We start from the raw sequence: 27775 nt of genomic DNA on the forward strand, positions 1-27775 counted from the left end.
ATAACAGTGAGACCAGCTGTTGTTTTTCTCCCAATATCAGTAAAGCCAGCTATTTTCAGCCAAGGCCTAGTCTTGCTGCTCAAACTGACATTCTTTCACACAGAACTCTGCTCGCACAACTTTTCCATAGACCCATGTCCTTTTTCATCAAGCCAATTCCCAACAGGTGAATCTAGACTAATTTAGATAAAATTTAGATTTGAACAATTGCAAAGCTGCCCACATCCCTTCTTTTACTGGGCCACATCATTACCTCATATAAATTCATGTAGCTGCACTGAGCCCAGCTGAGTTACACCAGGTGACATTAAGGATGTTATGCTTGCAAGACACATTTTCAAAGTCAGAAAATAAAAAGTGCATTTTAGTAGCTGACCCAAATCATAGCAAACGACAGTACACAAATATTCCTTAAAAATATGACAGGGTACCAGATTTTCTCATGCTGTTACTAATGAGAGTCACTGCCATTACAAAAGTTACTCCAGTCAGTAAGTTACCAGCATGCGCTGTCACTGAAATCAATCCTCTGCAACAGTGACTGTATAACCCCACGTTTCACTTTAATAATGAACATAAGTATCTGGGTGAGAGAAAAAATAAAAAATGTATAATCTAGGGTGATATTTTATTTGTTCATCAAAAAGTTACTCACCCCAGCCAAGAAGAATTTTACAAGGTGCACATAAATATTACACATAGCCTAATATGACACTCTAATCCTCTAAAATAGCTTTTTCAGGGCCACATGATGGATCATATTATTGTTAAATTCCAGTGACTCAGGTGCACTTCATTTCTTTGACTTTCATTGGAAAGCCATTAACAAAGTATATGATAGGATACATGATTTTCTATCAGATTCAGCATATCAGAAGTATGAAGTTGCCCCTTCCAATTCCCATGCCAGACTTTTAGTCAGAAAATGCAAGTCCCATCACAGTTTCTAAATCAGCTTCAAAGAAACCCCCCAATCTAATCACCTCCAAGCTCATTGCAGTCTTCACCAGAGTAGCAGCTTATACAACCTTATAAAAAATCATCCGGGCTTTTTTACAGGTATCTGTGAAAATGGCCCAAAGCACAACAAATACTGTCTTTAGTAATGCATAGCGTTCTTTTGCTTAAGGTAGAAGATCTGCTTAATTTTGGGGTACTCACCATTTTTCCCTTCAGCTTTGTCCAGGCAGCAATTTTCCCAGCAAATAGTAGTGACCAAAAAGCTACCCACAGAAAAGTTACCTCACAGAAAACTGCAGTATGTCTGTGGCCCAAATTCCAAGTGCCTTGGCAGCTAACAGAGAAAGTAGCCTCAGCAGAATTGTTTCTTCCTCTCCTGAGATTAGAATCCTTCAAATCACAGTATGATACTTCACTCTTGCAGTTTCTTTATTTCAGGCTATATCAGTTGGGAGATTCCCTTTCCCAGAAGGGCCCAAAAGACCTCATCATCAGTTACATCTCTGGAATCAACTTAAAACATGATTTACACTTGTTTTGTCCTTTTAATGATTTTTTTTTCTTTCAAATAAAAACTAGTTCTCTGCTTTTAATTTCCATTCCCAACCATTTCTGCTCCATTGCTAAAAAGAAACTACAGTTGAAAGGCACTAAACAAGAAAATTCACCATAAAAACTTCACAGGGACAAAGCATGAAAAATATACATAATAAAATGGCCACAGGACTCATACAGTCTGAAATACATGCTAAAATTGAATCTCCAGATAATAATGAACATGGTATTACCTTAACTGATTTTCAAGTGCAAAAAATTTGAGCAGAGTAATTCCTTAGCACAACGTTAAAAAACAATGGTATTCTCAACACACACAAAACAGTGCCAGTGAATTCAAGTCAACTACAACATAATTTTTTAAGCCTGTGAGTTGTTGCAGGTTTATAATTAGAATTACACAGTGGGACACAAAAGTGTCCGGTCTCCAGAGTCTAGCCAATAAGATGTCCACAGAGATACTCCCATGATAGTATTCTGCAGGATATGTTTTTCTTAATATTCTTAATCTGGACCCTCATCTTGCAAAATAATCATGCTTACAGGCTGCCTATTGCCTGAACAGCAATATAGAATTCAACAACTCAGCAACATGGAATTCAGAAACTACCACTCATGCACATCAACAGTAAACTCCCATATTGTTAACATGCATATACTTGTGTGTTTACTAAATATTTTGAGGTCGTCAGATTTATCTGTTGTCCTTAAACAGTAAAAATGTAAAGACAAATCACAGCATAACGCTCTTACGTTCTCTCTCTGTATTCTCTGGGAAAATCATGGAATAATCCCCATTTTGTAAAAAAAGGCATTTCATTCTAACTGGCCATAAAACATTCAGCAATGCTTAGACACAGAGCTCTGTAGCAGTTTCATGTGCTTACAAAGCCAATGATATTACACTAACAGAGAACTATGCAGACAATAAGTAAAAAAAGACTAGCTTAGCAAACTACACACATTCAGTGTTTGCTGGGTAATGCAGGATCTCAGCATGCATTACACAACAGCAGTCCCTGCACCTTTTTGTAGCATTTCAACAAGGTCAAGAGAATACAATCAGCTCCTGGCATCTTCTTGTATTCACTGCAGTATGATCTTTATAATTACTTATTCAATCATCTCTAGTGATCTCTCAACATCTAACACTCAACTCCTATTCCTTATGCCCTTACCACACGAATGAATAAGCTTTTTCTTCTTCTACAGTTGTATAAACTATTCTAAGTAACCAATAGTCATCCTTCTATTTGCACGTATCAGTCATTCACAAAAAACAATATATTGATTTCTAGAAAAAGAGGATACATGCAGAACTGCAACCTAGGGTGGGTGTTTTTAAGCAAACAAACTGCTGATTTAGTGAAAGAACCAACTTGTCTGTCAAAACAAACTCTTACCAAAACTTCAAGAGCTCCTTTTGAGAAGCCATTCAGAGTGATTTTTTGTCTATCAATATCTTTGCAATTTTCTTACAATTAGCAAAATACATTTAGCAGAACCTAAGGCAAATCTCATAATAGAAATACAGCTTGTGCACAAATGGTAGATATTTAAGTGGTAAAGAATGCATCTTCAATCACTGAATTCTTACAAAGCTGGCTTTAAAAGGTAGTAAACTAATGAAACTCCTAAAAGTACTACCGCAGAAGACTCAGATGCAAAATATTGCACATATAGCAACCACAGGGTAATGCAGGATTTCCAGAACATCCAGCAAGACCAAAGTTAGAACATTGTCCTGGTTTAACCAGGACAAACATCAACATCCATAATCCTACTGCTTACTTTTCTGTTTCAAAAAAGGGGTAACTATTTGCTATCTACTGTGTTAGGAGCAACTAATTCCTGACACTGTTTCTGTACTTCGGAAAGAACTTCTCACTGGCTCTACAGTTGCATGGAAGAGGTCTTCCAGCAAAGTAAAGAAAATAAAATTTAAAACTTGACTAAGAAGGCTATCTTTCTGTGCGTCAAGGTTTACCTGACCACCTCCAGGAAGCAGGAAGGAATTCTTCTGCAATACATAGAACTGCTCAGTTTGTTAACTGCATGATAGGTCTCATTTTCATCTGAAACTTCATCTTTTAGTTACTGCCAGAGGCAAGAAACCCAACTCAACAGCTGAGGTTAACAATGAATATATGAGCTGCTGTTTGAAACAACATGCCCTCCTGTACCAATTCAGTAGCATGCAGGTTTCCCTAAGTGTAGCATACTTGACAGTGAGGCTATCTGCAATTTAATTTTTAAGCCATCAAAATGAAAAGCATTATGTGCATTTCTTACACTAATATATGAATTGGCCTCCTAACACTGAGGATTTTGCATAGTAATAGGCAGTTTAAGTAAATGGCTCCTGGGCTGAAGAGTTCACATTGCTCGTTATCTTTCTATTTTAATTAAATGATCAATTTAGAATTCTACTTGCTTCAACTTGTACAACCAAAGAATTCAAGGAAATTATACAAACATGTATGTGCCCTGCCTATTGTCCAAAATGTTTTGCTTGCTCTTTAAGAATATCTCACCTGTACAGGGACTTCTATCTACCCAAAGAAAAAGGAAGTGAGATTCTGAAACAACTACAATGAAATTAGGTACCTAATTACAACTGCAATCACATCACAACTATCACCCTAAACTTTTATAAGTTCTTATGATAATTGAAATAAACATTCATAACCAGTTATACCATCCTCAAAACTTTGACTGCACCTCCTCTGTTTTTTGGTGGCAGCCAAAAAGCCAACAAAATTCTGGCTGGGCATCATGAAGTACCGAGACCATCACACAGAGTACTGTTTTAGCACTACAGAAAACATGGATGGGCTCGCATTTTGACTACTATGAGTGGTTCTTGTGTCAGCTCAGGAAGGACAGTTCAAATGGTCAAGTGAATGGAACTACCACTGTTCAAGAGAGGCAGAAAAGTGTCTGGGACTATTAGGAGAGGAGGAGCTTGGGGGAGGCTACAGCTGAGTTTTATAAAATGATGACAGCACTACATAAACTGAATGCAAAACTTCTCCCTGCAATACTAGATCTAAGGGGCAGTCAGTGAAAGCAACAAAAAAATTTTACAACAGGCAAAAGTGTACACAGAGAGGACACACGCATGTATGGTGTCCCTAATGAAGCAGCTGTGGCTGGTGGCAGGGAATACAAGGGGAAGCAAGTGGCCAGGTTTGTTTTCCTAAATTTCATCTCCTCTCTCCTATTGCCTGAGACAGGTCGCTCGGCTGTTAGTCTGACACAGTATGGCATTTCTTGTGTTTTTGAAGATCTTCATTATACTTTGTAAGCCTATATGGCTAATTTCTTAGTTTCTTCTTGTTATTGTTAAGAAAAATACACAATGCTTGGTGGGCAGAGGGCCTTCTACAGCATTTTTTGCACTAAACGAGCACTATGGGGGGGAAAAAATATGGTTGTGAAGTTGGCTCTTGACGTTCAGGCAGCCCTCACTCTCTGCTACGGGCAGGACAAACAGCTGGGGGTTTAACAGCTTCACCCAGCTGATTTAATCTGCTACACCAGATGCAGCAGTAGCTACTTAAACATTTTATAAATTAAGACCTTAGAGAAATCATCACTACAATGAAATCTGATTTGTCTCATTACATTATTTTAAAAGGCAGAACCTCAAGGAGCTCAAACTCCCCTTTGACAGGACTGTAACCTAATGTGTCCTCAGTGCCGCCCCCCCCCCCCCCCCCCCAACTCCTCCGGGCTTCTCAAAGGTCTTTTGGATCAGCATCACCCTAATTAGCTTATCATAGCTACACTAAATTCTAAAATTTGCATTTCTGAAGTTAAAGGCATGAGGCTAATTTACTGCTAGAATCACACAATGTAACTAGACTTAAGTAGCAAATAATAATGCCTGAAAAATGAACTACCGCATATACTGTACTGCTACAAAGCTTGAAGAAAACAAACATCAGGGATCATGTATTAAACCAAACAACAGCTGTTGCACGAGGGAGGAAACAACCTCTTCATGTGAAGTTGAGGAGAAAGATGAGCAAGTTACACAGTGAAAGCCAGAAAGATTAAAAAAAAAAAGCAAAACCAAACCATAAATCCTCTTGCCTTTTTTAACTCCCACTGGAACTAGAGTAGGTGTTCTGGGGAAAAAAAAAGAAAAAAAATAATAAAGAGCTGTAATTTGCTATTTTAAATAGATGTATATCTGGTCCTGAATATATGCTGACAGTGTATCTGGCGTGGAGAGTACAGCAGACTTCAGCCCCCGGCTGTAAAGGCCTGGGTGTTTTCCCGCAGTGCCAAGCTGCCACAGCGGACTCTACCCGCCCCAGCCCCGCTCCTTTCCGTCCGCTCCCGCCGGTGAGGCGGCACGCCCCCACCCTGCTCTCGGATCCCCTTTCCACCTGCGCCGGGGACGCGGGGCGGCCGTGCCCGCGAAGCCCCGGGTCGGGCACTCGCCCTGCGGGGCGCTGCCGGGCTCAGGCCCCTGCGGGGAGGCGGCGCGGAACCGCCGGCCCAGGGGCGGCGGCGCCGCCGCCTGGCTCCGGGCTCCCCGCCAGTCCCCAGCGGCCTTCGGAGGGAAGAGACCGGAGCGCTGGCGGCGCGGCGGCTGCCCGAGGGCCTCACCCGGCCTCGCCGCAGGGACGGGCGGCCCCACGGGGCACGGCTCCGCGCCTGGACGCCGAGGGAAGGGCCGCGGCGCGGACGACGGGCGCCGCTCGGGCAAGCAGTCACCCCGCCAGCTCCTTCCCGCCGCCCCCAGCCCCCGACCCGCCGCCTCCTCCCTCCCTTCCTTCCTTCTTCCCTTCCTTCCTTACTGCGGCTGGCGGGACGCCGGCGTCGGGCCAGCCTCTGCCCGGCCCGCCGCGGCCGTGCGGGACAAGCGGGGGTAGCGCTGCTGTTGCGGCGGCTGCCTTCCCCCCCCCGCCCCAGCGCCGCTCGCCCTCGGGGCTGGCTCCGCACTGCCACCTGCTCCTGCCCGCGCTGCGCCTGGGACGTCGGGATTTGTCCTTTACCAGGCACTGTTAGGCGTCCTCCTCTTGTTAGAGAGCAGGGAAACGTGATGGCTTAACCCCTCTGTTCACCTGAAGGTGACGTTCCAAACTTCTGGCTTCCTGCTGCTGTATCTGTTTTTAAGGACGGGCTCTGCGGCTCCAGGGTTGTGCTTCCAGGTTGGCGAGGTCAATTTGCAACCGAAAAGAGTTTGTGTGTTCTTGTGGCTTTCTTAGAGGCTTGGAATAACGAAGCTCAACTTTCTCTGTTTTATGAATAGCCTCACCGAGTCACCCTCTTCTCCATCGGCTGTTGTTTTAAAAAATACACAAATGTCATAAAATGTGTGTTAAATAGATTCTAGCAAAAAGTGAAGTCCAGAGAGTTTTAAGTCATTTGCTTATTCTCTCTAATTCTTAGGCAGTTTCTTGGGATATCAGAATGTCACCAGTTAGTTTTAGAATCTACCCAAAACCTCCCTATTTTTTATAATGTTACAGGGAAGCACAACTATTCTTCTTGTCTGACTTTGTGGTAAAAAACAAATAGGATCATGGATTGTATTTTTAAGCCTTACTGTGTGAAATGCACATGCAAATGAGAAAACTTCACTGCTGCAGGCCGTGAAGCTGTACTTCAGACCTTTGGCTGGCCTTGCTGAAGACTGGCCAAGGGATGCTTTCAGCATTTGGGTCTTTGGCTTGTGACTGGGCACAGGGTATATATACTTTTTAGGCATAACTTTAGAAAGTCTGAAATCATAAATTAGACTTCCAAGACAAGCCACAACCTTAAAAATAAAAAAGATCCAGTTAAGTATATAACGTATCATGTCTTCTGTTTTTAAGCGTATATAAATGTGGTTTTGGGTCTTTCTCCCCAATGCTGAATTTCTTGCACAAGCAGATGATCCCTGGAGCTGATACCTCAGAATGATAAAGTGACAGCGTGGGCAGTGCTGAAATTGTTTGCCTGTGTGTGGCTATGTATTTCTCCATGACATTTCCTTGCTCTTCTCTGGTCCTACCCTGTTCCCATGAAGTTTATTTTAGAATACAAATTAGAATTTAAGATGTTAGGGAAATACTGTTGTTAGTGGTAAAGTGATTGTTTTCAACATTTAATCCAGGAAAAATGTTGGACAAAAAGACTACACAATTTATTACATGTAAGCAGCCCAGACTATAGGTGCTCGGGCTTTAAAATCCTATGGGATTATATAATGATGAAAAGCCAGATAGACAGTTTTGAAATTAACTAACATGTATGTATAAATAATCTTTATCAGGGGACAACGACCCCCCCAACCCCCCCGAGAGGTCTGTTTTAGAAAACTTTATGAAGCTGACATCCTAGTGCATAATGTCTCATTTATTTTTGCTGACCAGGCTTACTAGATGGAGCGTTCGCTACGTATCAAGGTGCCGCGATTAGATCACTGGTCGGCCCAAACCAGGGAAAGAGACAGACAACACACACGGTGTGGGCGCCAACTTCCGCCTTTTATTGCGCAGTCAATTCCTTTTATACTAACAAGGGTAGGCGGGATTACAGGCACATCATAGGTCTGTGACTAACCCTCCATCTTTCCATGACATCATGAGATCTTCCGAACGCCGTTCCCTACATCTCCCCCTCCCTATGACTAGCTAGCTACTATGGTTATGAACAGTTTCACGCAAAGAAATAACTGTGTAAAGTACTATGAGCATAAGCATATTTCTACAACTAAGTTGAAACACTGTATCTTAAACACATGTAAATGTAATTCACACAAGTGGTAAATGGAAAGTTAAGGCTAGGAAAGAATTACTTCTATTACTTTATAAAATTTATTGTTGATATGCTGATGTTAAGGCTTACTTTCTGGGGCATTCAGATTCCCGGCTGTGAGCGATTCTAACTCTTCTGTTGACACATACACAATGCTTTCAGCTCCGTCTCTGACAGCCGCATCTCATAAAGACACGTATTGATGGGCTCCGAGAGGGATGTAATCTGGATACACATCGGGCCCCCCACTTGGTTTTGCATCCACTGCCAGAAATTTGTAGTGGATACCCAAGGTGTCACAAGCCAGGAAAGGATGACAGCGATCTGTAAGGAAAAAACACTCAAACACTACAAGGTTAAGGCAGGACGAACCATACGACTAGGGACCCATTTCAGTAGCCCTTCAGGCATCTGTACACAGGCATACCCTCACCCGAGACAACGCAGCTCAAATGGCCCATCCCATTGGTGTGTCTCAGGGTCACGCATGCGGACCAGAGGGCAGGGACCTTTCTCTTCCATGCTCGTAAAATGTCATTGCGCCGCCGTCTGCTCCAGGTCCCCCCGAACTATCCGATTTAATGAAGTTAACGCAGTTAACAGAAGACGCTGTGTACGGAGAACAGGTGCATTATCCCATAACCAGGAGGGCTCTGCCTCCTCCCCCTCCCTAAGCCGATTGAGCAGGGTCTTTAAGGTTCGATGTGCTCATTCTACAATGGCCTGGCTGGTGCTATTATAAGGGATGCCATTTTTACTTAACAAGCTGAACAAGGTAAATTACAATAGCTAAAATCACAGTAACTACAGTAATGCCCATAATTCTTTGAGCCAACCCGTTACCCCTAATGACCCAGACCATGAGGACTATGAGGAAGATGAACCATCCATACATTCTTGTGTCATCTTGCTCTGCGAACTCAGCCCAGCAATCGGTAGGTGCCAGCTTTCCATGGGTGTCCCCACAGAGGCAAAAATGGCCTCACCGTACACCAGCATGATGCTCTTCGGAAAATCCCTGTATCTATATATTTGCAGAGGAACGTGTTTTAGCACACATGGCCAGCGGGGGCCAAAAGTCCGCCTCGTTTGCAATTTATGATGCATGTGCTCGCTGGCCAGGCGCGCTGCACGAGTCATAGCCATCTTGTCTATTGGTTCGTGGGCTTTATGATGCGGTTGCAATGCACAGAGAATCTTGACCTGTTATGTTAGCCAAGGTGACCTACACGTTAGTTTTCGGCTGAGGTGGTACTTATATTGCCACACCATCTATGATGCTCCAGATGATGATGGTCGTGCAAATTCAACAGGAGTCCGTCGTGGGCCTGTATCTGTGGAAGCACAATCAACCTCGTTCCCAGGTTATTAATGGAAATAGACCTTACCCCTAATTTTGGCTTTAACTAACTTTTACATTTACCCCACACTGTCTTCCCGTAATCACACTATGTTTAATCAAATTATGCTTAACACACTTTTTACTTAAAGCAAGTTTTATATACAATAAGGCACGCTGTTCTAAAAACCTCTCTGAAGGACTCAATGTCCGCTAGTCCTCTAAAGTGTAATACTCTATTAGTCAGAATCTGTCGGATCAGTGGCTCCAGCACCCACCGGTGCCGTGCCAGTTGCCGCTGGAATGATTCCAGGTCCAGCATCAGTGCGAAGCCATGGCTTGACCCACTTAGCCGGGATCCAGCGAAGGCCTCGATCTGTAAGTAGACACATATACCCTCTCCCACTAAGTTTTACTTCTGCGGGTCCGCACCATTTCCTGGCTTCTGGGTCCTTATGCATTACCATGATTCCTGTACTTTGTTGCATCCTTTCCGCCTGTAAAAGAGCATGATGCACTACCATTGGTGGGTCTTTGTGATTACCTGTCATACTAAGATAATTTAGCACAAATAAGGCTTTGGCCAATTGTTCCTCTGGGAGTAAGCCCTGGGTTCCCCCCTTTTGTTTTTGCAGCATGCTCTTTAGGGTTTGGTTGGCCTGTTCGACAATAGCCTGTCCTGTGGGAAGATGTGGAATACCCATACCATGGTGAATTCCCCACAAATTACAAAATCGAGCAAATCGTGTAGAACCATAGGCTGGGCCGCTGTCTGTCTTAATTTCTTTAGGCACACCCAGCACTGCTGTTTCCCTGTAGAGCCGATTCCACCATCTCCACGTTGTACTTCACCTGGGTTCGGAACACACGACCTGAATGGAACTAACTGTGCTATTCTGGTACCTTGAGGAATAGAAACAGGAGGGATTAAAACATGAATCATAATTTTCACAGTCCCACAATAATCCGCATCAATAAGCCCTGGGACTACCAGAATTCCTTTTAGAGCTGTTGAAGATCGCCCCATTAAAAATGCACTAAGCCCAAACCCCAATGGTCCCTTTATGTTGAATGTGTACTGCGGTTTCCACGTCCACTCCGGAGCTTCCTGCAGTGGCGGATCTGGTAGTTGCGAGGCTGCCTGAGGGCTGGCAGGCCAAGCCCCTTGCATCTGTGTTGTCGCGAGAGGGGCCTTCGCGCTCGGTGTAAAGTTTCCCTTCTTCCTGCATTCTTGGGTGGTGTGGTTATCTTTCTTACAACTGTTGCACCGTCTTTTTGTTAGCAGAAACTCCACATTAGCTCTTGATGTGTCCAAGTTTACCACAATTAAAACACTTGACCGTGGGTTTCTTACTGGCTTTATCAATAAGCGGATTCCGTACTGACTCACGGCAGTCTTTAATTTTTCAAGGACTTTCCAGTGAAACGCCTCCCATCTTTTTGTCCATTATTTTGTACAACAACTGGGAATGCTTGGAGCATAGTCCCGTCCACAAGGGCATTTTTTATTACTCCCCTCCAATGCCTCTCCCTCTCGTCTGCAGCGGCTACCGCAGGCGGCTCCGCGTCTATCGCGGGCGCGGTTGGTTTCACCGTCTCCGGCCCCGAGAGGCGGGATGGATTAACGGGCGGCGGCGGGGGCGCGGCTGGCTCTGCCCGCGGGCCGGCCGCGGCTGGCGGCGGCCATTCCGTGGTCGGCTGACACGCGCCGCTGCAAGTGGGCGGAGGGGGCGGCGGAAAGGGAGGGGAGGAGGGAGGGGGCGGGGGAGGAAGCGCCAGATGACGGCTCAGCAGGCATAGGCTCCTCAGCAGGCAAAGGCGCAGTAGGCTCAGTCCGCTCTCCCGGCAAGGGCGCCTGATTTCCCCCGCGGGGGGTGTGGGGGTGTTCCCTCCTCTGCCACAGTCTCCAGCCCCCGCTGCCTCCCAGTTATCCCCTCCGCGGGTGGCCGCTCCTCCCACGGATACTTCGGAGGGGGCACATCCGGCCCCGCTGGTGCCGCCCCTACAGGAAAAACCTCCGTCTCTGCCGTACCCGCCGCGTCCGCGCCCTCAATCAGAGATGGACCGCTCTGCGCAGCCCGCTCCCCGGCCGCCCACTCCGTCTGCGTCTGCGTCTGCCGCGCTGTCCCCGAGGGCGCTATCTCCCGCTGGTCCTGAGGCGGCGCTTCATCCGCAAACATGGTCGCTCGCGCCGCCAACCAGCACGCCCCCGCCTCCCGTCCTGCCGCCGCCACCTTCTCCACCTTCCCCCAACTTCGCAATCGTTCGGCAGCTCCGCGCTCGCCCGCGAGCGCAGACTGGAGCAAAGACTCCCGCATCTCTCCCCATTTTGGGGGGCTTGAAACTTCTCCAGGAGAGCCGGTGCCTCCCCGGCGCAACATCCATTGGATGCATTCGCCCGTGGGCCCTTCCTAACCGTTCCTCGGGCACCCACCTCATCAGCCAATACCTTCGATACCTTAACCACCTGCGCAAGTTCCATCGGCGCCTGTGCGACCGATCACGTCGGGGTCACCACTATGTAGCGTTCGCTACCTATCAAGGTGGCGCGATTAGCTCACTGGTCGGCCCGGACCAGGGAAAGAGACAGACAACACACACAGTGTGGGCGCCAACTCCCGCCTTTTATTGCGCAGTCAATTCCTTTTATACTAACAGGGATTACAGGCACGTCATAGGGCTGCGACTAACCTTCCATCTTTCCGTGACATCGCGAGATCTTCCGAACGCCGTTCCCTAGAACTAGACATATAAAACTTATTCTGAAAAGGAGTTAACTAGAATTCAAACCTCCTTTTTGTAGACTTTTGAATTACTGTTACGTGTTTGGGGTATAAATAAGATTCCCTATAAAAGGAAACATTGTGCTTCATTTACAAAAAAGAAAACCAAAGATTAAATCTTGTACATCAAGCTTGAAAACTAAGGGTGGGTTGACACAAATTAATGTGGTTCCACTGATCTCAGTGGGAACTGTTCTATGCTAGCTGAGGTCCTGTTCTTCACCGTTTTTGTTGTAAACTGAATCACAGTTGTAGTAATAAGCATTTCTTGCTTCTTGCCTTTAAGCATAAGCTTTCCATTTCAAATTAGAGTTTTTAAGAAACTGTTTAATAAATAAAATGTTTGTTTTTTTTTTTTTTAAACTGAGTTGTATCTAGAATAAGTTGCTCATGGTAAACAAACGGAGCAGTAGGTCTGATCCTAAACTGTTCTCCACTGAGCCCGCTTGAAGTGGATGAAATTGCAAATTGTGCCTGAAGTGCAGTGATGTAAAAGAGATGATATGAGAAGAGGTGAGTATCAGACAAGAGAGTGTGCAAGAGATGAAGCACTGAGGTGCCACACTGCAAGGGAAGAATGAATGACCACAGAAAATTCCAAGATGATTATGAAAGATGAACTAATTAAAACCTGTCTTCCAGCAATTAAATTAAGACAAAGTTACCACTACAAAATAATGTAACATTCTGACAATTACCTAAAGATAATGGCAATCACTGGACCAGCTTCTGCTCTTTATCATAAGTAGTCTTATTTTCATGGGTTCCAATTCTGAGCTGGTTCCAGCGGGAGTTTGGAGCAAAAATACTATTCTATTACTCTTCTATTACTATTAAGTAAAAGGCAAATTAGAATACCCATGTCAAGTTGTAAAACTATGAGTATGAAATTCCAAGCCAAAGTTGTTCCAGATGCTATGAATCGGTAGCTGTACAAAAACTTGGCATTTGCTGCAGTTCTTGAGACACAAAGCTCCCAGGGCCTTATATAAGTTATGCGTATCAAGGCTGTAGATTTAGGCCTTGTAATTGTAAAATCTGCCAAAATGGCAGCATGGCAAGTCAGCATAATCTTTTAGTTCTTGGCATCTGGCCGTTATTGATGTGTAGTTCAGATCTGAAAAAAATTCTGTTGGGAGGAGATGGAGAAGAGAAACATGAGAGAAGTGTTCATTAACCTTGACCCTCCATAACAGAATTGGAAAGCATTAGCTTGAAGTCTTGGCTTGGACAATGGGGCGATCATTCACTCCACTTAATCTATGAAGCAAATGCACAAGCTTTTATTTTTAAATTACTTAAATGCTGCAGTTACGGTTAGTTTGAACATTAAATCAAATATTACAAATACGGGTGGACAAGAAAATGTTAACTTCCTGCAAATGAAAATCATTCAGTTGCTTGATTGCTATTAGAATTAAAGGCAAACATTAGCAAATTAGTTATTACTGAGGTGAGCCGTAGAAATCAAAATGCTAAAATGCAGTATGGAAACAAAGCAAAGCAGGCTCCAGTGTGCTATATTCCTCTGAGGTAGAGACAGCGCAGAATACAAAGCTCTATTTGAAAGCTAAGAAAAAAACTCCCAGCTTAAAAGGGCTCAAATAACAATCATAAAACTTTTTAACTTGGCTGCAAGGAAGACTTATCTAGAAGATAAAATACGAACACTGAAAGGCAGATAAATAATTTCTCGCTTGTTTTAGGCTCCATGATGCTCAAAGCAGTTTTTTGTCACAAATGAACAGAATGGAATGTTTTGTTCATTTCTTTCTTTCTCTCTTTTATTAGAGAGTCTGTCACACATGCATTTTAAATTGTTTTAGGTTTTTCCCCTCTCTCTCTCCTTAATCCTCCACTGTTTGTAAAATTCTTTCAATATATATCAATTGTATCTTGGTAGGCATTGTCTTCCATTTGTTTTGTCTTTTCCTTTTGGTCACTGATTTTACTTGCTTGTATTTTGAATGTTAGTGAAGAAGAAATAGCTCATTTTGTTTGCATAATGTTTCAGATAACATTCTATATTATCTTTCCAGCATAGTAAGTGGTATTAGTGGTTGATAAAATCTCAGCATTAGGGTTATGTTTGGTAATTTAATGACTCTTAAAAAAATTGTGCAGGGTTTTATTTTGCAGTAACAAAACCAACATACATGCAGTCTGAGGGACTTTTTGCAAGGTCATTTAAAAATCACGTTTTTAATATAAGAAACTTAGCAGTGTTTTTTTCAAGTGGATTTTATGAAAGTATTTGGCACCTTGCTTTTCATTCTTAAGCTCTTTGGGATATCTGTTGATGGATGTTAGCATGCTACTGCATTCTTCCTCTGTAATCTACAGAATTTTACCCAAGGGTATTTTTAATAATTGTACTGGAAACCAGTGTCATTTCTGTCAAATGTCAGCTTTCCTATACCTAAAGCCTCTACATCATTGGAAGTTTGAGGTTTAACAGTTCTGCTGAGCTGAAAGTGGGAGTAATACTGTTATCAAATGGAAACCATTCCTGGTTTCCTGGTATGGCTCTGCTCTAATGCAGAAAGGACCGAGACAAAAAATACTGGTACTTTAATATGTTTCTGTGCAGCAAAGTTACTGTACAGCAAAGGTGCTGTAATGTCCCCCCCCACTGTGGTACACGGGTAGACCAGCAGAACTAAAACTTCTCTCAGTGACGCAATCCAACATTGGCACTTGCTGGACATGTGTTGATGCAGCTGGACAGATGTCCCTGTGCTGCGTGGGGCAGTGGCCTCGCAAGAGAAGGAGGCAGCAGGAGCACTGCTGTGAGCAGAGCAGTACAGGGGAGGGCCAAGTCAGCAGACTCTCTAGAGCAGAAACTCCAGGAGTAAAAATGGTTGTAGTGAGAATACAGTATAAACTTTGCATCTGTTTACCAAGAATGAAATTGGATTGAAAAGAAACCTTTGCTTCTATACTCATAGATGACAGTAACTTACTTCTTTGCCTTCTTAGCCTGAACAGAACCTTTCTAACTTTACACTGGTATACGTGAGAGCAACAACAAAGCATTGGCCATTAAGATTCTGTTTAAAGTGCAGGGAACAGTCCTCTAATGACTGGAATAAATTTAATAAATTACTTATAGTTACAGGATAGCACTAGCAAAAATTGAAATGTATCATATGTGGTATATTTGTTCTGATAAAGTTTTGACTGCATAGTACTTGCAGATCTCTTGCACAGATAGGGCAGAGAGAAAAGAAAACAAGTCTAATACTGGAAAGCATATGGGTTTTCATAAAATTGGGTATTTTCATTCTACAAAGATACTGAGAGGATTTTGTGTTCTTTGAACACAGAACAAAGACTAATTTCAAAACCTTGAAGGTTTGTTGTGAAGCAGAGCTGTCATTTTTGGGAAGCTCTGCAATTTTTAGAATAGCTTCTCCGTAACATGGAGTTGTGTAACACAGAAAAATGGGTATAATATGTGGATTTCATTATTGCTTATCTGAGAAGAATTGCTGTAAAGGCTCATCATTTCCACACTCTAAGTAATGGAGGTAATCCAGACTTTGATTCCTGCTGCCATAGCCACAGTGAATTTGCTGAAATGCTGAAGTTTATTGCTGTCATCTGGGAGCAAACTATAGTTACAGGGTTTTTTTCCCATGTAACCACCTTTTCTTCTCCTCTCCCACTCATGTCAGAAGGAAATTGAGGGAGTTTTTGCTCGCTCATAACTGATCTTACGGTTAGTACACCAGGATTTTTGTGGACAACGTGGTCAGTAGTGTGGTTTTTCTGTTTTGAGGAGGCATTGCAGTGTCACTCTTCCCACAAGAGAATTCCCTCTGTGCACACGTGGTGATGGTACTCATGCTCTTAGAAAGCTGTACAATTTCACCAGGCAGTGGAAAGCATTACTCAGGCAATGGTCAGCTGCAGCCCCTTAACGTCACTCAGATGCCTGTCTTTCCTGTGTAGCTAATATTGCCATCCTTCTCAAGGACTATTGATGCACAACATGGTTTTAATAAAAAAAAAATTTAAAAAAAAAAATAAAATTTTTGGTCATATTTGTACACTTTTTTTAAAACATGCAATATTGTACTTTAAAGCATCAAAATTAAATGTGATGTAGATACCACATTTTACCCATTTTTAAACATAGTTCTCTTTCTTGGTTTCTGTTACCTTTGTCAGCTAGGGTATTTCCCTCTCTCAGCCCTCACCAGTCTAGTTTTTAATGACTTGGCTAGAAGATTATTTAATCTGTTTTATATAAACTTTAAAATTATATGATGAGACATAAATACAATGCTCAAAATCTTGATTTCAGTATAATTTAATATAAAGGATCTTTTACAAAGCAGTATTGTGCAGTGCAAAGCATCAAGGCTTTCATCCATCTTTATTGTTTCTCGTTTAGGCCCAGATCCACACTTAACATGCCAGATGGCAACTGCAGAGGAGTTTCAAGTTATAGCTGCAATAGATGAGAAGATAAGCGCCTCTTGAGAAAGGAAAAGCCAGATTGCATATTCCTTTCAGTTGCACCTGATGACTTATTGCTAGTTGCTAATTGGCTTGTCTGTACACAGGCAATTCAGAGTCTGACAGTAGTGCCTAACTTCATCTGTAGGTCTGTTCTTCCTGCAGAGATCACTAGTGAAATAAACCCTTGCAGAGAAGAATATTTTATATGACGCTCTGTGAAAAGCAGACCTAAGGGGTTTTTTTTCTTTTCATTACTGCTGTGTCAAGATTTTTTCCTTCAGGAGAGCCATAAAATCTTGTGGAACTGTCATTGTTAGTTATTACTGCAAAATAGAGTAGCTGACTATGATGAGCTAACAATTGACAATATATGCATATTAAAAAGAGACAGAAAACTATGATAAGTAGAGCTTGGTCTATTTTTCATTAAAGATATGAATGTTTTAATAGCTATCTTCATTTCCCACATATTTCTGAGTGCATTTTCATTTTAGTCCTGGGTGGGGCATTTGACAGCTTATTTAGACTGCATGCAGAGAACCAAGAGAGCCAACTATGAAGAGCATAAAATAACTCATGAATGAGAAACTGCTGGTTTATTTTCACTACTTAAAAGCCATCAGCAGCTGAAATGTCTCTAGGGTCTTAGAGCAGTGTTGTTGCTTGCCACTGTTGATGAAAGACAGAATCGCTGTGTAATGGTACAGAGCATAGCCAACATTGTAATAAGCCCTTTAAAAGGTGAAGTATCCACTTAGAAAACAGCATCCCTTACGCAATGATATGTCAGTAATTTTCCAGCTAATGCAGAACCTGCATTATCTCCCAAAGTCTTCAGTTGAAAGCATTTTTCCTTTTATCGTTTTTCCTAGTTATATTTTGCTAAATGCAGTAGCAACTTAACAGAGTTATGTGCAAACACAAAAACCCCACAGTTTTCTGTGTTATAAATTAATATTAATTGTCCTGAAGAAAAATCAAGGAAAAACAGATTATGTAGTTAAGACCTTAATGTTCAGTGTCTTTGTTGCCCATGCATTTGTAATCACAGTCCCAACAAAAACAGAAATACAGGAGTGAAAGTGGAACATATCAGGAATGTAACGCCATATAAACAGGTAAAGAACATATTTTGTTAAATAAACAGGAAGTAAAATAAATCACTGGGAATCAATGGTACTTCTCAAAGGTATTCTCAACCTTTGTGTGAAAGAGTAGAAATATTCTTAAGTACAACACATTAATCTTATAAACATCTTATAAACATTAAACATCTAGAAAAATCATTGAGGATATTCCCAACACTTTAACTGGATTGTGTATTGAGTCCACATCTTGTAAGTTACTGTTTGCTTCAGAAAATTGCTAAATTGACTTTTCCTGTTAAGGGGTGCAGCAGTTACAGATGAGATACAATCAGACAAGCATCCAATCAAGAATGAAGTTGTTTTACACTTGGATACCGCATAGTCAAACCATCAGTCCTCAGGGAAATGAAATTTAGATATCACAAATGTGTTAGAAGTCAATGAATGTAGATTCCTAAAAATCCTGGGTCTTTTCAGTGTTTTGTCTTGTTTTGTTTGTTCCAGGCCTAAAAGATAATGGGGTACTTGCAGTGGCCCCACTGATACAGCTGAGCCAACAGCTTGCAGCTGACAAGACTTTAAATCCTTTCCATGTATGTGAAGGAATTACCTTGCTCATCAGCAGCCACAGATGGATGACAAACAGCACTTATTTAATGGAACCCAGAAGCTTTATTTTGTTGGTGTGATAACAACAGTGAAAGGTAGTTTCTCCAACTGAACAGGCTACCTGTAGGTATCGCTAAAATAGAATTTAACAAGTGTAGCAGGTTGGGTATACCTTGAACTTGTAAGTGTGAGTTATTGCTGTGATTGTATGCCCCTTTGAATGGGGCTTTTGAAACAGTGCACTTGCTTAAGAACTTTGGAGAGTAATCATCATAGTGGTTTCTATTGTAGCTTTAGCAAAACTGTGATCTGGTTTAATTAAATGCCTTTCAAGATACGGCTGCATATTGTTGGATAAAAATGTTTGCAGTACCCTTTGTCATTTTGCAAACTAAGGGGTACTTTGCAGTCTAAAGCATTCCTTAAACCCTCTGAGGAAAAGTAAATAGCCACAAAGTAAGGGAAGAAAGTTTGTTATGGTTTGAAGTGAACATGTTAAGAGGTTAAAAGCAAAGAATTGGGATGGATGGCTGGGAAGACAGCAAGAATTAAGGTAAGCTCACCATGAGATGTTTGAAATGGTAGCATACTACGGAGTTACCTGCAAATAAACACTTGCTAATAATAATAATGATGAAGTAATAGCACATTCTGTAACTGAAATATCTGAAAATGCTGAATTGAATGTTATAATTTGTTTACTGTATATTATAACATGATTCATGTCAGCCTGTATATGTAATAAGATAGTGTAAGAGATAAAATTATTAGATAGCAGCAAGCTTTCACCAGACTTTACTGATGGAATCAAAACTATGAAGGGTTTACTAATTACTACTTAATCTTTCTCTACACCAGTGACCAGAAGCAACCCAGGGTGAAAGTGAAGACAAATTTGGAATAAGTGAAATCAGTAAGACTTCCTATAGTCCCTAATCATCCATAGGATATCACTGACCTGTCGCTCTGTTTGGGTGAAGGGAGGTGTCTTACAAGAACTGGATAACTGGCTAGTAAATCTAATGTTTGTGATTTCACAGATCAGAATAAAAGTAATTGATACCTGCTTCAGGGCATTGCTGTTTTACTTCTGAAGCGTTAGGCATTGGTTATAGTTGGAGGAATTCAAAGGCACCACTGGGCTAATAGTGCAGTTATGGCAAAGTGACATGAATAGTTTTTATGTGAATTTATTGCTCTTAAAGGTGCTGGCTTGACTGACATAATATAGACCAACTTTACTTTTAGACATACAGCTTCCAAACATGAAAAAGTAGTTTGGTTACTGTACAGATAAAAGATAATTATTCCCAATAGAGAAAAACTAATGCTCTTTCTCCTTGAGATTAAATGTCATTTGTTGAAAGTTTTAAACATTGTTTTCGTCAGTCTTATTTTTCATTCTCAGCTAATACTGACTGAATTCAGTGGGGTTGTGTGGCCTAAATCAGTAAGTTTGTGCTCGAAACTACTGGGGTGATTGACCTCGATTAGGATTGTTGGGCGAGAATAGAGGTGATGGAGATGTGGGGGGGGTTTTGTATGGTTTTTTTTTGGTAAGACGGAACATCCTATATTTGTGAATAAGCGCTTTGTTACAAACTTTTTTTTTCTTTCTTTTTTTCCTGAGTTGGCAATGATGGAGTAACAGGTCTGCATGGAACAGTGGGGACTTCTGCTTGCTTTTCTGCCACAGAGATATTTGTATATATGAGTAATAGCAATAGTCTCTGTGGCTTTTTTTTTTAACTTGATGTTTTAAATACTCTAACTACTGTTTTTATTTGTTAATATACCATGTCACACACATCTCTGCGAATATAGCAATGAGTAATTCCGTTTTTGAGGTCAGAGCTCTTACAGAAGGTGCTGTTTTCCAGCTAGAGGTTCAGGATGCTTTTCAAAGAATTATTGCTCTAATAAATAGCTTTGTGAATATACTAGTGTATACAGGTTATGCTGTTAATTTCCACACAGTGCCTGTTATGAATATGTAGTTTAAAAAACCTGAGATGAATAAAGCATATGGCCTTTATGTTTCAAGACCATATTTGTAATTCACTGTACATTCATGCTGATACACAAAAGTGAATTAGTTCCAGACAAAAATGCATCAGTGCTCTATTGAATAGTCAATTATTAAACATATAATGGAATCTGTGGTTATCAAGGCATGCTCAGAATGTACGTGATTTGCCCCAGAATAGAACAGAACCAGTCTATTTCTAAAAAATCCAGGCAAAATTACCTTAACATGGGATTGAAATGAGTTATTGCTTCTGCTGTACAATGAATGGGCTCACTTTACTTCATGTACCCTCCCAAGGAGCGATTTTCAGAGTCTTATTATGTGTACAAACCTAGAAAAAAAAAGCAGTAAACAATATTATTTTCATTGTCCTCAAGAAATAATCTATGCAATTTTCAGTGTTCCATTTTGTGGCAAAACAATGTTTTTGAGAACCACACATGAAGGTAAATGTTACAATGTAAATGTCCTGGTAACTGTTCTTGTAGCAATTTGGTTGAATAAAATGAAGAAAACAGTGAATAAGTTATTGCTGAATGATGAGGAAAATCTCATGAATGTCACCCGTGTGAGGCTTTAGGAATTGTTCATTCTCCTAAATCTATAGTACAGATTTTATTTAGGAAAAAAAAAAAGCCTTTGATAATTGACTGTTGACAGTTGACATTGTCAATGAACTATAAACATTATTCAGGCTGTGGCTGTTTATTATTTCACTGCAATTATATACCATGATTAATACATTTGTTCATTTGTCTAGTGCATATTTTTGGTTAACTTTAGGCAAGCTGCAGATTTACTGCAGTATGTTTAAAGGCACAATTTAAATCAACAAAGAGGTGTGTCAGGCTGGCTTTATCACTTCAAGTGGGTTTTAGTAGAACTGTTCTCAGTTGCATTAAATGTAATAATGGGTATAGTTAATTGACATATTACTATATATACTTTCATCGTTTATAAAAAAATATATTTCATGATCTGTGACTTGCAAAAATACTTCTTACGGATGTTTTTTTTTGCAGCACAAGTAATCATAGTTGCTTGCATGCCTAAATAAAAATTGGAAAATCTCTCCTTTGTGAGATTCAGCAGGTTGCTGTTAGTTTATTTTGCAAAAAGACCTGGACAGTATGTGAGATGATACTCAGTTGTTTCTGACATTTTGTGTATATTAAACAAGAAATATGGGTGATGGAGGGCTTTATATGTATAAGTTGGTATATCCAGCAAAAAGAAAAAAGCAGAAACTGTGTAACTGTAAGATACTGCAATAATTTCTCGGCTAATGAGATTACAAGTACAAGTTAATTTATCTGTATGAAAGTAGAGGAATTCAGAAGCAGAAGTTCAGAAGTGGAGACTGTCCATACATTGCTTTCTGAGATACTTTTTCTTCTAGAAATTTCTGCTAGAATTTGAATGCAAAAATTAGTTCTTTATTCTGCTGTCGGGGGATGCAATGAGTCTACGGAATTCCTGACAGTTCAAGAACAGCGTGACCTTGAGCAGCTTGTAGTATATCCTTGAGAAGTCTGGAAAGATCCGAGAAGACCAGTATGAAAACAAGATAGTGATAAGAACCATCCTGACAAACTCACCAATCATAAATTGTTAGTTACTAACTAAGCCAATCATATACTAACACATACTCTGAAGAAGGGGATAAAAAGGTATGTTAGAACAATAAAGTAGCCATTTTGCATGATCTATTAGTTGTCGTGTCCGTCTCTACCGCGACAAATGGTGACCCCGATGCGCCTGAGCGAACGGATCATCTAACGGCAATAAATCCAGCACTAGAGAGAAGTGTACCAGTGGCGACGAGAGCTGTGAAAGAGTATACCGGCAGCGAGAAAAGCTGCGGAGATGGAGCCCGGTGAAGCTGAGAGCAGTGGAATCTGCCTGGTCCGGACCTGAGCCTAGACACCTAATAAGGTGAGCCACCGGGGACTAAACTGTTAGAATGGGGCAGCAATTAACAAAAGAAAAGGAGATGATTTTGTCTACCTGGAAAGCCTTATTAAAAAGAAGAGGGGTTAAAACCCCAGAACAAAGCCTGAAAAGGATTTTAATACAGTGTAAGATGCAAGGCTTTACAGCCACAACAGTTACTGCATTCAGTGTGGATGCATGGCAAGCAGTGGGCTGGAAACGTTTGAGATCTCTAAAGGACAGAAAGAGCTCTGTAAGTTGGCGATCGTATGGCGTCTATTACGTGAGACCCTGAAGGAATGGAAAGCAGAATGTGATGTGAAAGATCAGCAAAAGAAAGATGAGAAATCAGAAAATGTTATCAATGAAAAAGTTTCTGCTCAAGTAACAGCTGCGGCCGATGCTGCAATATCAGCAGTTGCGGGCAAAAAACCCCTCATGAGCAAAATCAGATCATACCCTTATTCACCTCCTCCTCCTCTGCCATTAATTACTTTAGTGGGTGTTGAGGGGCCCTCCTCACCTACTGGTGCGGCAGCGGAAGGGGTGACTCCATCAGCACCCCCCCCGACCCCCCCCTACCCCCCCCCCACCCCCCCCACCCCCCAAGGAGAAAAATGCGGTGACTAACACTGAGCCGGAAAGTGCAGGCCGTAATGAAATTGAGGGCCAAGAGGACGGTGAGAGTCAAACTGAATATGAGGGCTGAATGGAAAGTGAGAGCCAAAATGAAACTGAGGCAGAAAAAGCTCTAATTGACACTATGTGATCTTTGCAGCTCACAGATAAAACCATACCGAAAGAACCCCTGCCATGGACTCTCCCTCCATCCACAATAACTGTAGTCCCAAGATCCCCTGATCAATTTTGGGAGGGAGTTAGAAGATGTGCTGCCGACTCTGGCAACGGGGATCTAGTAGAACGCCTCAGCCCGTGCTCTCTAACACCAGCATTTCTAAAGCCTCTAGATAACACAGCAGAGGCTCCTGTTACATTTCCTGTTTTCAAAGCTGCTGCAGGCACAAACCAGCACGATGAGCACAATCCCATAGGCTGGAGAGTAGTGCAGGATTTGCAGAATAAAGTACAAAAATTTGGAATCAATTCTCCTGAGGTAATGCAACTTATTCATATAATTAGCACAGATCTGCTGTGTCCATATGATATTATGCATCTAGCACAAGTGCTGTTTCAGCCTGTAAAATTGCAAGTATTTCAATCCACCTGGAGGCAGATGGCACACGCGGCAGCGCTGCATAATTCATGACTGCCACAGGGTGACCTGAGATTAGGCCTTGGAGAGGATGCTTTGCTTGGTGAAGGGCAGTATAGTAACCCTCAGCTGTAGGCTACGTGGCCTCCGATGGCTCTCAAACAAGCCCAAAATATAGGCCTTATGGCAATAAAGCGAACCATGGATATGGCAGCTCCAAAGCAAAAATACATCACTATCTGCCAAGGCCCCACAGAACCCTTTTTACAGTTTGTAGAAAAAATATCTGCTGCCCTAGAAAAACAGGTAGAAGATGAGGTCTTAAGACAAATGTTATGCAAACAGTTGGCAAAAGATAATGCTAATGACGACTGTCAAAAGATCATATGGGCTTTACCAGGAGATCCTTCTGTTCCCGACATGGTAGCTGCATGTTCTAAAGTTGGGACACTGGAACACACGGTGGCCACCCTAGCCAATGCTATGAGAAATTCTGGAAAGTGCTTTGGGTGTGGCAGTGAAGGGCACATCATGGTAACTTCTCCACACAAAACATCACCAGGTAAACAACTGGTGCACCACTCACCGGAGATTACTTGCAAGAAATGTGGAAAATTAGGACATTTTGCAAAACAATGTCATTCCAAATTTCATGCTAATGGACAGCCGCTACAGGAAAACCACAAAACGAGTGCGAGAGGGCGTGCGAGGAGAACAAATCCCCTCCCGACAGCCAGCCAATTCCTCTCTGTGAACAATTGTCAGCTGCGACAGCTGGCTCAGCAGGGTTGGATGTATCCACTGCCGACACAGTAACTCTAGTCACGAAAGACATTGTTAAGGTCCCTCTTAATGCAAGGGGTCCTATAGGACGGGGACCGAGTGCATTGCTACTGGAAAGATCAGGTAGCACGTTAAATGGAATAATTGTGCATGTGGGAGTTATTGATGCTGCTTTTACAGGTCAAATTTGCGCGATGATTTTGACCCCCTACCCACCAGTAACAATCCCTAAAGGTACTCACATTGCTCAACTTGTTCCTTTTTCGAGTTCTATTTCAAAAGCAGAACAGCGACTGCGATGCAATGGAGGCTTCGGCTCCATGGGACCCCTTCAGGTCTGCTGGTCTCAGACTGTCTCATCATCCTGACCACATATGACGTGCACGCTGTCAAATCACGGAAGATCTCCGACTACAGTAAGGCTTGCAGGGCTCCTGGACACCGGAGCTGATGTGACTATTATTGCCGATTATCTGTAGCTGCCTACCTGGCCAACAGAGGAGGCTGGTATGGGAGTAGTGGGGCTGGAAGGATCCACACGTGCAAAGACAGCAGCCACTCCAGTTCTGATTACCAATCCTGAGGGCCAACAGGCAGTTATTAAACCATATGTGATGGCAGCTCCCCTCAATTTATGGGGGAGGGATTGCTTGTCGCAGTGGGGGGTGAGAATTATCACAGATTTTTGACAGGGGCCACTGTGCTGCAGGGTGTTAGACAACCCATGCTTGTTTTAACTTGGTTACCAAATAACCCTGTGTGGGTGGATCAGTGGCCTCTACCAATTGAAAAAATTAAAGGCCCTGTGTTGGGAATTAGCTTGATGAAAAAGGACATGGGTCTATGGAAAAGTTGTGCGAGCAGAGTTCTGTGTGAAAGAATGTCAGTTTGAGCAGCAAGACTAGGCCTTGGCCGAAAATAGCTGGCTTTACTGATACTGGGAGAAAAACAACAGCTGGTCTCACTGTTATCAGGAGAAAGACAGGGACGGTGTGACCTTGGCATAACTTCACAAGTAACTTTTGAAGAAGTTCTCATGAGAAAGTTACTGAACACGCGTAGCTGCCAACCACAAGTGGGTGTGTTTTAGTAATGAATAAACATTAGCAATGTACCAATCATATTAGGACTAGTAGGCATAATTATCGCAAACTGTATAAATATGAGCTATCCGTGCAAATAAAGTTGAATCACTTCTATCACTCATATTGGGTCGACTTACGTGCATTCCTCTGCCGCTCCAACAGCCCTGCAAGAATTGGTAGCAGAACAACTAGCTGCCGGACACATTGAACCATCTCACAGTCCGTGGAATACTCCAGTGTTGTGAAAAAAAAGAAATCAGGAAAATGGCGATTTTTGCATGACCTGTGGCAAGTCAATGCTGTCATGGCCACGATGGGGGCTCTGCAACAGGCATGCCTTCACCTGCCATGATCCCTCAAGATTGGGAACTCATTGTCATGGACCTTAAGGATTGGGTTTTTTTACAATTCCATTAGCTTCCCAAGACAAAAAAAAAAAAAAAGTTTTTTGCATTCTCTGTGCCTTCTATCAATCATGCAGAACCGGCAAAAAGATATCAATGGAGAGTTCTGCCGTAGGGCATGAAAAATTCACCAACCGCTTGTCAATCGTTTGTTGCACAAGCTCCGTCACCTGTAAGGGAAAAATTCCCTACTAGTTATAGTTATCACTATATGGATGACATTCTGTTAGCATCAGACAACAAGGAGCAGTTGAATGGCATGAGAAATTTGGCCACGAATTTGCTACAACAATATGAGTTAGTTATTGCCCCTGAAAAAGAGCAAAAAATAGCACCCTGGAAATATTTGGGAATGACAATTACAAATAAGCAGGTTGTGCCCCAACCTATGAAACTTAACCTTGCAGTTAAGACACTCAGTGATGTACAGAAATTAATGGGATCCTTGAACTGGATCAGGCCCTATCTTGGACTGACCAATTCGCAGTTACAACCTCTATTGGACTTATTAAAAAATTCCAATGATCCAACAGAACCCAGAATATTGAATAAGGAAGCGTTAAATGTAATTCACAGGGTGGAACAGTGTATACACAAGAAATTTGTTTCTCAAATTGATCTGTCTCAATTGGTACAATTCTTTGTACTAATTGACAAAACTGTGCCATTTGGTGCTTTGGTGCAGTGGAATTCTGAGTGGGATGACCCATTACATATTTTAGAATGGATGTTTTTGTCATTTCTGGCCATGAAAAACTGCTCTTGGCTCGTTTGAACTTCTTGCTGATGTAATCATAAAAGCCAGAAAACGATGTGTAGAACTAACAGGACGTGATCCAGCTACTATTGTTTTACCTGTTCAAAATTGGTACTTTGAATGGTGTCTGGCAAACAATTACAAGCTGCAAGTGGCTATGGCGGGTTTTCAAGGACAGATCTCATATCATCTACTGTCGCACCCGCTCCTGAAATTTGCTCGAGAAATACCATTTGGTCAGAAAAGCTTAAGCCAGCCGGAACCTGTGAAAGGCCCTACTGTCTTCACAGATGGTTCTGGAAAACAGGTAAAGCAGCAGTAGTATGGTATGAAAACAACAACTGGAACAGCAAAGTAGTGTATCAAAATGGTTCTCCACAAATAGTAGAGCTGCGTGCACATGGCACACTGAAGCAGCAGCTTCAAAAACAAAAGGGGGAATGATTGGGGAACCACCACAGGCATGTTTAGATAACGTAGTTTATGTTCTTAGCTTTCTCTATTATGGGGATAATTCTTCTCTACCTCCTTTTTTCAACACTTCTCTTTTTTCAACACAGAATTTACAAAGAGGCATCAAAGTACATGTTAAAGATTTAGTTACTGGTCAGTGGAGTGGACCACGTGAGCTATTAACCTGGGGGCAAGGTTATGCTTGTGTTTCTACAGATACAGGCCCACAATGGACTCCCGCTTGATTTGTACGACCATCATCATCTGGAACATCCCAGAGGGTGCGGCAATATGAATACCACCTCAACCAAAAATTAAGTGTAGGTCACCCTGACCAATATAACAGGCCAAGATTTTCTGTGCATTGCAACCGCATCACAAAGTCCATGAACATTGCAATAGACAGGATGACTATGACTCATGAGGCGTGCCTGGCCAGCGAGCGCATGCGTCATAGGTTGCAAGTGAGGCGGATTTTTGGCACCCGCTGGCCACGTGTGCTGAAATCCGTTCCTCTACAAATGTATAAATACCGGGATTTTCCGAAGAGCATCGGACT

The 27775-nt window shown here is 42.1% G+C and overlaps 1 protein-coding gene and 1 long non-coding RNA gene across 3 annotated transcripts in view; one reads left to right on the forward strand and one right to left on the reverse strand.

Annotated features, from left to right (window-relative positions):
- NMNAT3 (nicotinamide nucleotide adenylyltransferase 3) overlaps positions 1-6425 on the reverse strand; it is a 35048-nt gene extending 28623 nt beyond the window's left edge. The window contains exons 1-2 of one of the 2 annotated variants that reach the window (XM_049803690.1): positions 6327-6425; positions 5599-5648 (exon numbers count right to left, since the gene is read on the reverse strand). The gene's annotated coding sequence lies outside the window, so the exon portion shown is untranslated. The remainder of the gene's footprint in view (positions 1-5598; positions 5649-6326) is intronic. The other variant, XM_049803691.1, reaches the window with a different exon arrangement.
- Positions 6426-22458: 16033 nt separating this feature from the next.
- On the forward strand, positions 22459-27529 carry LOC126039906 (uncharacterized). The gene is made up of 3 exons (XR_007506425.1): positions 22459-22524; positions 24786-24933; positions 27433-27529. It is a non-coding gene; the product is annotated as an uncharacterized LOC126039906 (long non-coding RNA).
- Positions 27530-27775: the final 246 nt, after the last annotated feature.

This window comes from Accipiter gentilis, chromosome 6 (assembly GCF_929443795.1).
Source record: "Accipiter gentilis chromosome 6, bAccGen1.1, whole genome shotgun sequence".
Lineage (NCBI taxonomy): Eukaryota > Metazoa > Chordata > Aves > Accipitriformes > Accipitridae > Astur > Astur gentilis.